General features: G+C 44.5%; 1 non-coding gene across 1 annotated transcript; it reads left to right on the top strand.

The window, feature by feature from the left end:
* Nucleotides 1-9519: 9519 nt before the first annotated feature.
* On the top strand, nt 9520-9592 carry TRNAF-GAA (transfer RNA phenylalanine (anticodon GAA)). Its single transcript has one exon. It is a non-coding gene; the product is annotated as a tRNA-Phe (tRNA).
* Nucleotides 9593-14586: the final 4994 nt, after the last annotated feature.

Below are 14586 nucleotides of genomic sequence, written 5' to 3'. Positions count from 1 at the left end.
CAAGGCATGCTAATTACATAGTTTCTAAAGTTTCCCCCCAAAATGTGATCATTTGCTAAATCACAAGAGGGTAAGTGGTGAAATAGGGGATCGAGGGGAATGATATAGGTTGGAAATAGCTTCCAGACAATTTCTCTTCTGCTCTTTTAGCTTTATTCCACCTGCCAACATCTCCTCCTTTTCTGTCCTCTTCTGACTTATAATAGCATTTCCTCATTCTCTGAGGACCTTGACAGTTGGCCACTGCCATTTCTGCCATCGTCCAATGTGACTTCAAGGTCTGTGTGAATGCCCATCTGGTATCCGGGCTCTCATCTCCTTGACCTCATCTCCAATATTCCTCCTTTCCTCTAGCTTAGACACCACCCTCATGGTCCTGTTCTTGCCTTTAGTATCACTTGAAACTGTGTCGCTTCCAAAAATGACAACTCTGTGTAATTTTGGAGGTGAAGTCCTGAAAACATGTAAATACCCAATTCTGTGATCACAACCTCCCATCCTTCCTGCTTCCTTGCGCAAGTACTCTGTAGTATGCTGAGTAATGCCCCCCAAAGATAACAGGTTCTAAGCCCTGGAACCCATAGACGTCATCTTATTTATGTTTGTTAACCTTTATTTGTCACCTGATGATACATTAGTCTATGGGACTGCCAGACCCTTGGCTCACGGGCCTTCTCCCTCCCTCTTCACTTTCCTTTTTGTCTTCTCTTCCCTCTTCATCCATTCTAAATTCCATTTTCCATCATTATAACAACGCAGATGCTCATAATTCCCTTTCCATAACCAGCTGACTTACTCTCCACCCTAGATCAACGTAACCATTGGCCATCTCTGTGCCAGCACCTGAGCAACTGTTAAACGATGATTCAACCAGGCAGACTGATGCCACCAAAAATTGTTGGTGTGAGCCTCAACGGGGCCTTCCACACTACCTACCCTCAGTCACGTGCCAGAGCATATGTATTTAGCTGCCAGCTCAACCTGGAGGACACACAGCGACTTTAAATCCAACGCATCCAAAACCCACCTCAGGATTTCACTCTCCAAACCTACTTCTCGGGGTCCCACAGTTCAAGATGTGGCACTAATACTGTCCAGTCACCCATGCCGAAACCAGGGGGCCACCCTCGGCGCTTTTCTCCTCTAGTGCTCTTGGTCAGTCCATCACCAAATCGTGTTGATTTTAATTTCTCAAGGTTTCTTAAAACTGTTCCCTTTCCCCTACTTTCCACCAGTGCCACGTTCAACTCACCAGGGTCTGTTGCCTGACCTGGGGTCATGACCTCTGCACAGATCTCCCTGCTCCCTTCCAGGTGGTTCCTTTTTCATGACCAGAGTTATTGTTTAAAAGACAAGTTTGACCAGCTTATGTCTGTGCTTAAAACTGAGTATCTGGATAGATTCCAGTTCCTCATAGGATACAAGTCCCAAATCTTTAGCATGGACCCAGAGCGCCCCCATGATTTGTCCTCTTCCCCGCCCTGCAGTTTCTTCTTGCCTCGTGCTTCTCCCTGATCTCCAAGCTTCAATTTTGCTGGTCTTATTTCAATTCCTAGAATGCACCAAATTCCTTCCAGCTTCAGTCTTTGCCCACACTCTTCTGATTGAATGGAAAGTCCTTGCTCCTTTGCCCCTTTGCCCCTTTGTCACTCCCTCCCCCAATCTGGTTATTTCTTGGCCCTAGTAGCTGCTTATTCAATTTGGATAGAAGGAAAAAACTAGAAGGTCGGGGATATGAAAAATGAGCACAGCCTGGTTTTGCGTCTAAGGAGTTCGCATCTGGACACACCTGTTCAATCTCATCTAACCTAATCTCATTTCAAAGAGAAGAAATTCTTTTACATCAAGAAGCATATTGAGATACATGGCTAAGAAATTTAAGACGGAAAGAGTCCTTTGACTCATGGCCACTGTCATCTGTTGTGTGCGTTCTGCCCAGCTCAAGGGAACATAGTCAGGAGGTGGGTAGGAGCTAAAATCCAGCCACACTTGACTTTCCAAGCTACGTGTCTGCAGGGACTGCATCAGCTGAAGCTGTGCCCTTCCTAATTTGCACAAAGTAGGGCAGGGGTGGGGGCTTCCTTGATTCACACGCCAGAGATGTAGGTTTTCGGTGATGTTGGTGGTATCCAAACAAATGGAATAGCCTGGAAGCCAACCAGGGAGGAAAGGAACCAAGAAAACTCCAATGCTTGTGGCAGATCCATTAATCAACCATGGGACAACTCAAACAGTTAACTGTGAGGCACAACAGAAGAGCTCTAAATTCCTATTGAGTTCTGAGACGGCAATTAAGGACATCTAATAGAATCTGTAAGTGGTTCCTATCTGACTTTAAGATGTCTCTCAGAAGTCAAGAAGGATCACACGGAGCCTCCAAACGCAAATCCTGCTGTTTCACGTTCCCAATAATCTCAGCGTTCACCCCTCAACAGCTTTCAGATACCACACCACTGGCTGCAAATTAAAATTAGAATCAATACAATGAATACTCAGTTGGTAAAACAATTCAAGGCTCTATTCCAGCCTGAAGTTTCATTTAAGCTGTCCGAATAAAAAGAAAAGACAACCCTTTGTTCTCTGCATTTCACAATCCTGCAAAAGGCCTCAGTCGAAATAGCTCCTCTAATATTTAAGTTTTAATTAGCTACCCACAATTCATAAACTATCAGGAATTGAAATGCTGATACCTCATTCTCCTGAGAAATGGCACACAATTAACCTCTTTTTTTCTGGTCAAAGGCAGAAATTGAGAAAGGGTAATGACAAAATTAATCTATTCTAGTGGCAAGGGCTGCCACAGTGCTGGGAAACAGCCACCCACCCTGCGTCAAAGGGGAAAGTCATCTGGAGCGTGTGGGGAATGGCAGACGCCTCACCGATAGCCTTCCGGGTTCATGACAGGGTAGATCACAAAACCATATTGGGCCCCCAAATCTTACCAAAATGTTAAATGATTCCCCAGTTAATTGACCTAACCCCCCACCCCGCGCTTTTTTTTTTCTCTGAAAACAGATACATACACAGGCTTTTAATAATATCTGAAGCTCTGGCTTTCTAGGAAGGTGGAAGAAAAGGCTGAGAAACAAACACACACCTTCCTGGCATGATCTCAAGATCAAATATATGCCCGGCAGTAAAGTCAGATGGAGTCACTGGTACTGAGTTTATGCCTTTCTAGAATAACTATTCCCTGAAAGAGTTAGACTCTGCTTTTTTTCCCTCCCAGATGGCAAATTACATGGTAAATATTTAAATAGGACTAGCCCAAACCATCTAAGTTTAGTGGAAAGTTCATGGAGACAAAATTTTAGTGGAAAGTTCATGGAGACAAAATTTTAGTGGAAAGTTCATGGAGTCCCAAACCATCTAAGTTTAGTGGAAAGTTCATGGAGACAAAATTTTAGTGGAAAGTTCATGGAGTCCCAAACCTTTCAACATATGCTCTCAATGAAGATATGAGGAGGTGAGGGGCAGGATGGAGGCAGTGGAGCCCATCTGCCTGCTTTCAAACCCCAGCATGGCGACTCACTAGCTGTGTGATCTAGGGCAAGCTGCTTCACCTCTCTGAGCTTTTGTTACATATTTCTAAACTGGGGACCAAAACTTGTGTTGTGAGGATGAAACAGAGAGCCTGGCACCTCACAGTGCTTATCAAGGTGAGCTGCTACTATTGTTGATAGAGGAACCCAGATACCTTTAATGAGTACATAAAGAGAAAGATACTGTTTCATGTTCAGAACCCTTGGGTGATTCCAACTGCTGCTGTGTGTTTTTCAGGTAACAGCTTTATTGAGACGTAATTCACATGCCATTCAATGAACCCACTGAAAGTGTCCATTTCCATGGTTTTTAAGTACATTCACAGAGCTGTGCCACCATCACCACAATCAACTTTAGGACATTTTCTTTACTATACAAACCCCCATAGCCATTGGCTATCACTCCCCAATTCATCCTTTCCTCCTAGCCTTAAGAAACCACTAATCTACTTTCTGTCTCTATACACTTGCCTATTTTGAATATGTCATATGAATTGAATCATATACAGTAAGTCCCCTACGTACGAACAAGTTCCATTCCGAGATCGAGTTCGTAAGTCCAATCTGTTCGTAAGTCCAACAAAGTTAGCCTGGGTACCCAACTAACACAATCGGCTATATAGTACTGTACTGCAATAGGTTTATAATACTTTTCACACAAATACTACATAAAAAATAAGCAAACACAAAAAATAAAGAAAACATTTTTAATCTTACAATACAGTACCTTGAAAAGTACAGTAGTCCAGTACAACAGCTGGCATCCATGGGCTGGCATCGAGGGAACAGGCAAGAAGAGTTACTGACTGGAGGAGGGAGAGGAGGTGGGAGACGGTAGAGCTGAAGGATCGTCAGCAACAGGAGACGGAGGGCAAGCTGCAATGTCGCTCATGCCTGACGCTGATGGCACAGGTGCTGGTTCCTTGCTGGATTCAATTCTATCTACCCTCTTGAAAAAAGGATCCAGTGATGTCTGGGTAGTAGCTCTTTTTTTTCTCATCATAGATGATACGGTAGCACTGGATTGCATTCTGAATGGCTGCTGCAACCTTCGTGTACCGTCCTACGTTCCGGTCCTGTGCCTCAAAGACTAACAGTGCCTCCTCAAATAAAGAAAGTCCCCTTGCCATTTCCTGCATCGTGAGTCTCCTTGGTTCTTCAGTTAATTGTTCTTCTTCTTCTTGTTTCTCTTCGTCCTTTCTCTAGGCCTCCAATTCCATCAGGTCTTCATTAGTAAGCTCCATGTTTGCATCTTGGAAAGTTCACAACTCGAAGGTCCGTATATAGGGGACTTACTGTAATATCTAGTCTTTCTGTGAATGACTGCTTTCACTTAGCATGTTATCAAGGTTCATTCATGCTATAGCGTATATAAGGATTCCATTTCCTTTTATGGCTGAATAATATTCTCTTGCATGGATACACTACATTTCGCTTACCCGTTGCTATTATTCCTTGATAGAATAATTGTAAATTCAGTTAAATAATAAAAGCATCATAACACATAGTACCAACAGTCACCCATACAGAGGAGCTTTCTCTCTGGCAGGGTGTGCTGACACACATGATTTCATTTGAACAGGAGCGATTTTATCTGCAGCTCACAACAATCCTGGGTGGCAGGCATTGTTTTCCATTTTATAGATGAGCCCAAAGAAATCAGGCATCTTAGCAAAGATTATGTCCTCATGCAATTACCAGCAGAGCTGGGACTCAAATTCAGACCTTCTGAACAGAGTCCCTGTTTTTCCTCATACAGCTGAGCTGCAGTGAGCGTCAACCTGTCCCACGGCGAGGGGTGTGTGAATGGTCCACAGCCTAGGACACACTTTTTGTGCCGTGGAAGGAGTGGAGAGGAGATAAAAGATCTTCTCCATGAACTTTATTTGCCCCCCAAGTGCAGTCACCAGCGACCACATGGCCAGGGGTGGAGGACCTTAGCTTTCCAACTTTTAGCTTTCCAACTTCAAACTGAATGTATCACAGCTTCTACAGGGGTTGACCCATTCCTTGAGGAAGCAAAACAATGGCCCCTCTGTTAAGTGTTCCATCGTCATATCCCCCTGGCCAGGCCCCTATCTGAGGTTTTACAACTAGGCCATTTCTAAGCAGCCCCATCGTGAGCAGACACGTATTTGCCCTGGCCTCACGGGGGAGGGATCTGTTCCTTCTTCTGTATTTACACCCCCAGTTGAACCCCCTAAGCTTTGCTGCAAACACGTATGATAGCCTACTCCTTCCTCTTTTGTACATTTCCCCACCCCTTTGACTAGGCAGAAATGACCTCAAATTATTTTAGTTTTCAGAAAATGTTCTAAAAACTTCATTTTTTAAAATCATTTTTCATTTCCCCAAAGCCCAAATCAAAGTCACTTGTTAACACTAACCATTCATGGACCCAACTCTAATGCGTATGGATGTGTATACAAAAGCTGGAAACCACTTTGGGAGAAGCGGAGAGGGAGGGAAAAAAGGGGGTTGGAATCCATCTGTGGATTTAAATTCAGCAAAATGAGCTGACCCCTCCCCCTTTATACCAGGACAAGATGATTTCCTTCCAGACTGTTAGGAGGCCCAGACATTAGGAGGCCCATGATGTCTCAGTGTCCTTCATTGGTGACTTTCATCTTGGTGACCAGATCAAGGATTTGTCCAGTTTCCCCACTGTATAGTTTCAATTTCCCCCTTGAAACTATTGAGCAATCTGTGGAGAGGTACTTTGAGACCATGCAATGATCCTCCTCATTATACAACCTTCCCCTCATACTTAGCATCCATTGATCAGTCTTGACGGAACCAGCCTTTACTATGATGCTTGGAAAATGGCTATTTCCAATGCAACCACTCCTTCCACATTTATCAGTTGATGACAGTTACCACCTGTAAGCCAGAACCTTCAATCTCATTCTCTCCCCATTATTGTACTCATGGATTTTTATTTTATTCAAGGGGTAAATAATCTATTACTTCTCTTATTCATTTTGATACTGGGATTATCCTAGATTTGGCCAGTAAGAGCCCCTTTAAACTGGCTCCTATGTCCTTTTGATAGATTCCCATCTTTTTAACACTTCTGAGAAATACTGATTGAAATCAGAGGCAAATAAAAATAAGTGCTACTTTTTTGGACTGTGGGGTCCCAGGAGCAAAGTTCAGGATAGATAATCAACTGATAGCTGTTCAAAAATCTATTCGTTACTACAACTACATGCAACATATTCTCTTCAGTTTTGTTATTCTTAGATCTTCTAGTTAGTTCTCATAATTAGTCTTCGTGGTTATCATAGGTAATTAGACTGGAGTTGGCCAGAATCCTTGGACTAATTTGGAAGACAGGACTACAGCCAAAGCTTCTTTTCAACACGGAGTCCTTCTTCAACATCCTTTCCCTGATTTGAATGCCAATTTCTTTATCTGTTCCTTCCGACTGTGAGTGTGTTCATAGATTTTTCACTTCACTTTAGCCCTTGGCGTTTGGTCTCTGTGGAAGTTCTGATGGTTCTTCTTGCCTCTGTAATCTTGCTGAACAAAGAAGATTTTCTCCCAGACTCAGTAATAATTTTCATTCCTGCTGTCAACACTAAGGTGCTAAGCTAGAGGTTTCCAAACCTTCTCTGTTCATAATGCTCTCAGTGTCTCAGTAAGTTTTTCCAATGCTCCCAGGCCAAAAGAAATACCGAACAGTTCCTTTTATGAAGTACTCAGGCCCAAACAATTTATTAAGTATTCATGTCCAATGACTTTGTTTGGAAAAACTTAGACACATAAAAGAAAAGAAAGGTATATTTTTATTTCATTCTTAAACAACCAACATTACTTACCAATGGGCTGTGTGTACCTGTTGGGGAGTGCACAGTTTCTCCAACCTTGGAAGCAGATTGGACACCACTACTCTCATTTCCTGTTACACATTTATTTTCACGTGCACTTGCTTTTTATCACAACTGCTGAAAATCTAGCTTTGCAAAGAGATGACATCACTGAAAGAACTGTAGAGTGATCTATTGCTGAAACTATGAACTACCTAGCAGTTTGTGCAGTGTCCCACAGATGTCCAGTATCACTGCGTTTCCCTCAAAAATCTAACATATTCTGCAGCTCCCTGTGAAGGCACTGCAGCGTCCCAGGTTGCTTTCCTGCACAGAACAGAAACTATGACACTAAGTCCTGAAAACTTTCAGTCCCCTTTGTAAAACGCCAATGACAAATATTGAGTTGATTGTTAAAAATCTTTTTTCTTGTAGTGAAACTGGTAGAGTTCATTATGTAGCCCCAAGCTGGACTCTTTTTCATAGTTTACAAGTTGGGTGATCACATCATTGATTTTCCCTTCATTCTACGATAATTTTAAGAGTGAAAGGGGTGCTACCATGACAGGATTCTAGGAGGTAAACAGGGACTGTCCTGGGCAAACCGGGCTGTGTGACCACCCAGTTAATTCATGACATACGTCATAACACTTATATTCTGAAATCCACTTTTAGTCAATGAATGGTCACTATTACAATGTAGTTTCTCTTATCTTGTAATTTGCTGAAGGATCTTACATTAAATTCTGATAAAAGAAGTTTATTGGTTGTGCTCTTCCTTCTCTTATCTCTCCAGTCCTCTTCCTTCCATTTCCCTTCAGACGCTGGACCTTTTCCTCACCCCTACCCGTACCCCAAATCCCATCAAAACTTAACTTTCCTAGTCACCCAGGTTCAAGCCTTGCCTGCGGTATTTTGAGAATGTGAAAGGTAGTTACATTCACGACACACAAGAAAGGCTATAAAAGCCCCCTCTTTCCCCATCTCTTTATGCTTGACCCGCACAAGGCAGCTGCTCCAAGTTTCTTCTTCTTCCACTCCAACCCCCCCTGCCCCCAAGCCTACACAGAACTTTGTTCATCCCCAAGCTCTCTTTGGTCCCTTTTCCTTCCTTAACCAATGACTTCTTTTAAATCTCAAGCTCTTCTGTTTGGATATGACACAACAAAGGAATTCAGAAAGTGACTCTATACCTTAGAGATTGCAAACACTTCCCATGTTCAAAACTTTTTTCTTTTTCTTTCATATTCGTATGCATGCATGCATCCATCCCTCAAAACTGGCTGTGAAACTTCCACTTACTTGGGTGAAAGGTAGGTGAGATTAACACCCCTGCCTTCAGAGAATTACAACTTAATTGGAGAGGGAAAAACAACAACAACAACAGACAATAGGATGTTCGGACATTGCAGAATGTCTGTGCTCGGCAGGTAGTTGGTGCTTCAGAAACATTCGTCAACTCGTGTAGGAAGTAGTATTGACATTGGCTGATCGTCCTCAGTGAGCTCGCCAAGCTTTTACGGTGCGCCTGGCTCTGTGCGAAGTGGTGGTGGGAAAGGGAGCATTTCGAGGACCCAGGAACACAGGGAGATTGCAGTCCTGCCTCCATGCCCTGGTCTACTTCTTGTCCACCTTAATCGTGAAAAGTGAGAGGTCAGAGCGGGAAGGGGCGACTCCTTGGGCAGAGGGCAAGCCAAATGGACCACCCTGCACGGGGCTCGCGGGGACCAGCTGGGGGAAGACGAATCCACGCCCCGAGGAGTCGCGGAGCCCTGAGGGCGGGGAGTGGTGAGCTAGGGGCGCGCACTGCCGCCGTCGCTGCTTTTGACTCCGCTCCGCCGGGCTGCGGGCCAGCCCAACCCCTGCCCCCCCAATCCCGCAGCGGGGACACCGGGTCGTTCACGACGCCTGCTGTCGATGATTAAACCAAAGGTTTGGATTATACTGAAAAAAGTAAGTAACGTACAGTGCACTTAGTCATGGCTTGTAAAAAGCAGGCAGAAGAATGTTGATACGGATAACCATTTAAATTTTTTTTTCTTTTTTTTTTAACATATAACCATTTAATAGGACAAGGAAGAAACGCTGTAAGTGATTAGTAGGAAAAGACGGAAGGGGCGGACGCGAAGAGTTCAGTGATAGTTTACTCCAAACACAACAAAGCAGGCGCCGAAATAGCTCAGTTGGGAGAGCGTTAGACTGAAGATCTAAAGGTCCCTGGTTCGATCCCGGGTTTCGGCAGGGTCTTTCTTTTTCGATTGGAATTTCTCGTAGGATCACCCGTTTAGAGTAACCTGGCTCATTAATTCCACCCCAGGTAAAAACTGGGACTTGAAGGGTGAGCGAGAAGTGGAAACAGCCGTTCTCAGTCACCCCAGGGAATGTGGCCGCTACTCACGGCTACTTCCGAGGCGCCTCCGTTGGAGGCGCTGCTGCGCTTGCGCAGTGGGAAGCGTGGGGGTAGGGGCGGGGCCAGAGACGCCCTGCTGGAGATCCGGAAGTGCGGGGTACCGGGCTCACGCCCGGTGGTGAGAGGGGCACCGCGCTGGTGCCAAAGGAATAGTTCTGTGTCGGAGGGCGAGAAACAAAACTTCGTTCCAAATCTCATTCCCAAAGCATCCCAATTTGAAAAGCAAAACCCTGCTGTTTAATCAGATGGTCCCCCTCTGGCCTTGCCCGAGGAGGGAACCAGGCAGCTAGGTATTTTTGGTTAGAAGCGCACGAAGCGCGGCCCCCGGGGGTGGCATAGCCAGGGTTACTTAGACAGTGGGTAAAGGCATGGCAGCTTTACAGCTCTGTAAAATTAGTCTTGCATCGCAACAACTTTCATTAGAGTCTAGATCAGTGGTTCGCAAAGTGTGGTCCCAGGACCACCAGCAGTCACGGCTTCATCTGGGAACTACTTGGAAATGCAAATTCCCGCCCGTGCTTCACACCTACTGAATGGGAAACTCTGGGGTGGGCCCAGCCTTAGGTGTTCTAACAAGTCTTCAGGGGTTTCTGAAGCAGTCAAAGTTTGAGAGCCACTTATCTATAGACATTCCTTTCAATGTTTAAAAGAGCCCTTTCCTAAGACCTTTTTTGTGAACAAGCTTTTACCTTGTGCAGTCTTTTGTCCTGCAAGTCTGAAATAAAACTTTGGCACGTGCTCGGAATTAATTTTTCTGAAAATTTTTGCTTTCATGGTGAGTGTGTGTGTTGGTGGTGGGATGTCCTGGGGCATCGACTCTGGTAGCTATCTGTAGGACCCACCCCAAGGCTAACCTAGGCGCTGTGGAGTAAAGAAAATGGAGCCCAGGGGCCTGATTATGTATTGTGTTGGCTCCTGGGAGCTGAGCCAGGACCCAGAGGTAGAAATTGAAGGATTAAATTAAATTTAAATTGAATTGAATTGAATTAAAGAAGGAAGAAATTTCAGTCTATTTTGGAGTCACTAGAAAAGGGAAGATTTAGTTTAGTGAGGTGATGAGTTGCTGGTCAGCAGATGAGAGACAGTCACTTGTGGGATTTATGCATTAAATCTTGCATATATTCTGCTTCTGTTGGTTTGAAAGGGAAGGCCGCTCACATTTATGAAGTCTCGTGTGCCCTCAGGGTATTAATTCACTCATCAATTAGACCTCAGTTATGTGCCTCCCGCTATGTGCCAGGCATTATGTGATCTTTGTAACTACCCTATGAAGTTACCTATTATTAGCATCTTCATTTTACACATAATAGTCCTTGTAGGAACGCAAGTATTTAAACATATGTCAGGCATCTAACTTCTGCCACGTCCTAAATGTTATGAAAAGTTAATAGTTATTGGGATGTTTGTGTGCATAAATATGAGAATAGTTTTAGGAGGAAATAAAAGCTTTTGCTGGTGAATCAGAAAAGGCTCTATGGGCAGAATATGCTATGTTCCTTTTACAAAATGAAGGCCTGATTTGTTGAGTAGTTTCAGCTGTTGAGTAAGCACGAACGAAGTACGGGTACGCACAGCATAGAAACATCTCCCTTGTAAGCATTTTCTTAGGTCAAGTTGGTAAACTGCTCGGAGAAAAATATAATCAGGTGCCTGTTTATTCCACATCTTATTCTGTTAGTGTCTCCTCAGTTCATGGCCATCTTTCGATTTCTCTCTCAAGCTTTGCCTCCTCTTGAAACCTTTCCCCGCAGATTGAGTTACTGTTGATCTCCCCATTTTGACCGCCCAGTGCACTCTGCACTCTGCACTCACTGGGCATGGGATTCTGTCCCATCTTTCATTACCTGTTTTGAACGTGTGCTCATTTCCTTATGGCACAATGCCACCTCCTCAGAAAAGGTGGTTTGGACGTCAGGAAGACATACTTCAGAGACTCCATGTTCCAACGGGAACATGTGAGTATTATCGAGGAGTGGGCTCTGAAAGAGGGCGTGTGACCGGGAATGGCTGGCGGGATGTGAATTGATTCCCGGACAGGTTGTAGGAGTGCTGGGCTCGCAGAACAAAAGGAACAGGGCAAAGACGACAGGGAAAACCAGGCAGGCTGGAGTAGGGGATGTCAAATCCTCCCCCAGTGGCAGTGGGAGTGACGGTGGAGGGCGGACGGGCAGCTGGGACAGTTGATCTCGCCCCTGAAGGCGGGGAATCCTAAGAAGACGGCTTTTATCCCAGACCTCGAGAGAAATTTCAGGAGGGCCTGAATGCAGCTTTATCCTTGTAAATCTGACTTCTCCATCGTGTTCGTGGTAGCAGTGGAGCGCCCGTCACCCTCAACCAACCCGGCTGAAGGATCTGAATTGAGAGTCCCTGCAACAGTTTCTGGTTTATAGCCTTGAACTCTCACATTGTAAAAACAGACGGATGGTGCACCAAAGCCATGTGCTTTTTCCTCTGCAGTGGGTGAAGAGGAGGAACGCGGTCCAGCAGGAGGCGGAGAAGAAGGCTGAAATGGCGGCGCGGGCCGCTGCTCTGTGTACGCACGTGGCGTGGCGGATGGCCAAGAGCACAGCCCCTGCAGGCAGGTTGCCTGGGCCTGAGCTCCGACTCCATCTGTTGGCTGTGTAATGTTCATAGGTTATAGAACCCTGAGGTTTCAGCTTCCCCGTCTGTAAAATAGAGGGGGGTAAAAAATTACTTCTATTATAGGGCTCTTGTGAGAATTAAATGAGGTGATCCACGTACGGCGCTCAGCCTGTGGCACAAGGCATAGACTTCGTGCTCAGTTAGCGCCCCCTGCGGGCCGCTCTCTTCCTTCAGGAATGGGTTCAAGCATCAGCATTTCCTGTCTCCCCAGGAAATCTTCCATGTTCTTTCCACTTGGTACTTCCCCGCACCTTATCTGTTTATCCATCTATATTTCCCGACTGGCTGCTGTCACCTCCTTAAGGTCTCCATCCATTCTGTGTATACATAGAGCTGATTCACTCCACCGTACAGCAGAAACTAACACAACATTGTAAAGCAACTATACCCCAATTAAAAAAAGAAAACTACCCATGTGCAAAGCAGAGAGCCCACAGTAGGTGCTCAATGCACGTTTATCCAATGAATGATAATACACCTCCCTTTTCATCCTCTCAGTGGTGACTCATCACCACTGTCATAGCCTCTGACTGTACGTGTTTTTATTATGTTCGCTAACAAGAGAATGAACTATTTTGAGGGTCTGGACTGAGATTCCTGTTCCTTTTCTATGCCTTATATCATCCAGCCCTGTGCCAGAAACGTTTTGGGTTCTCGAGAAATGCTTCTTGACATCTATTGATTTGTCAATAAGCAACTCTTTCAGAAGGACTAAAAAGAGTTTGTAGTTAATTTAAAATTCTGGATGATTTTTAGTGTTTTCTTTTCTGTTCATGTATTAAAAATTTTTTTCTGCTGGCATTATTAAAAAAAGGATGAAAAAAAGGGCTCTAAACCCCCTTCAACATAGGAGAGCAGGAAGCTGGACCTCTGAGTGAGTGCTCCAGAAAGAAAACGGGGTTGTCTTAGCCTAATGGAGACAAGTTGAAGCATTTTGGGACCAGGATCCGCCAGGGCACTAACCCGCATTAATGCAGGTCATAAACCCATGAGCTGGGATCACAGTCACACATTACATGGTTGACATTCAATAAATGTCTTAACAACAACAATAACATTCTCTTCATCTTTCAAGTCCCTTAAGATGTTCTGACTGCTATTCTTAAGTGGAAGATTTACATAACTTTCTAGATAAACAGGTTTTAGAAAACCTTCCAGATGTAACAGAGATTAAGAGCTAAATAAAGGTTTTGTGTTCTGAGAGATATAAAGAAAACAAACAGTCCAACACAAATAGAAACATGTCTTAATAATGGAAACGTTTTACTTAATCCACCAATTATGAGCTCATTCATTCTTGTGAGTTATGAGGCTGTGCAGGCGTTGGCCTTCAGTAGGTGTGCTTGGGAGCTCCCCTTTTTCTTATTTTTTTTTTTTTTTTGCGGTACGCGGGCCTCTCACTGTTGTGGCCTCTCCCATTGCGGAGCACAGGCTCCGGACGCGCAGGCTCAGCGGCCATGGCTCACGGGCCCAGCCGCTCCGCGGCATGTGGGATCTTCCCGGACTGGGGCACGATCCCATGTCCCCTGCATCGGCAGGCGGACTCTCAACCACTGCGCCACCAGGGAAGACCTATACATGCTTTTTTATGGGCATGTTTATGCCTTTTGAAGTTCTCTGCATATAGAAATAATTTCTTTCTTGATGGATAGAAAGTGATTTCTCCAAAACATATATATTAAAGTTATAACTTAGGGGAGAAGTGTTAAAAAGGTAATAGATTGTAAATATCATCCGTATACTGAATTGATCCAAAAGAAGTTAATTTATTTAAAGCCATTAAACCACAAGTCGATAAAGACCTTATTGGTTTTTGTTTTTGCTGAATCACAGACATCAATATTACGCCTCCGGGTATACTTACAAGGCCAGAAACAATTAAGTAAATTATACTCAAGAACAACCTACAGAGCTTTTCCTATGTGCTAATCCAATCCTCCCACATCCATCAAGCAAACGCCTAACTAACCATGTGGATTTTCAACAATGCCCTAAAGGCCAGGAAACTTGGACTCCAGAGCTTGAGTTTCAGAGGTTTGGGCGTTCTTTAAATACCTGTCGGCTTAATTGCCTGTCTTTTGTTTTGTTTTGTTTTGTTTGTTTGTTTGTTTTGCGGTATGCGGGCCTCTCACTGTTGTGGCCTCTCCCGTTGCGGAGCACAGGCTCCGGACGCACAAGCTCA

Source organism: Aethalodelphis obliquidens, unplaced genomic scaffold (assembly GCF_003676395.1).
Source record: "Aethalodelphis obliquidens isolate GAN/ISIS:26980383/991018 unplaced genomic scaffold, ASM367639v1 scaffold15, whole genome shotgun sequence".
Taxonomy (NCBI): domain Eukaryota; kingdom Metazoa; phylum Chordata; class Mammalia; order Artiodactyla; family Delphinidae; genus Aethalodelphis; species Aethalodelphis obliquidens.
Note: the sequence above shows the minus strand (reverse complement) of the source record. Positions and strands in the feature narration are given on the sequence as shown.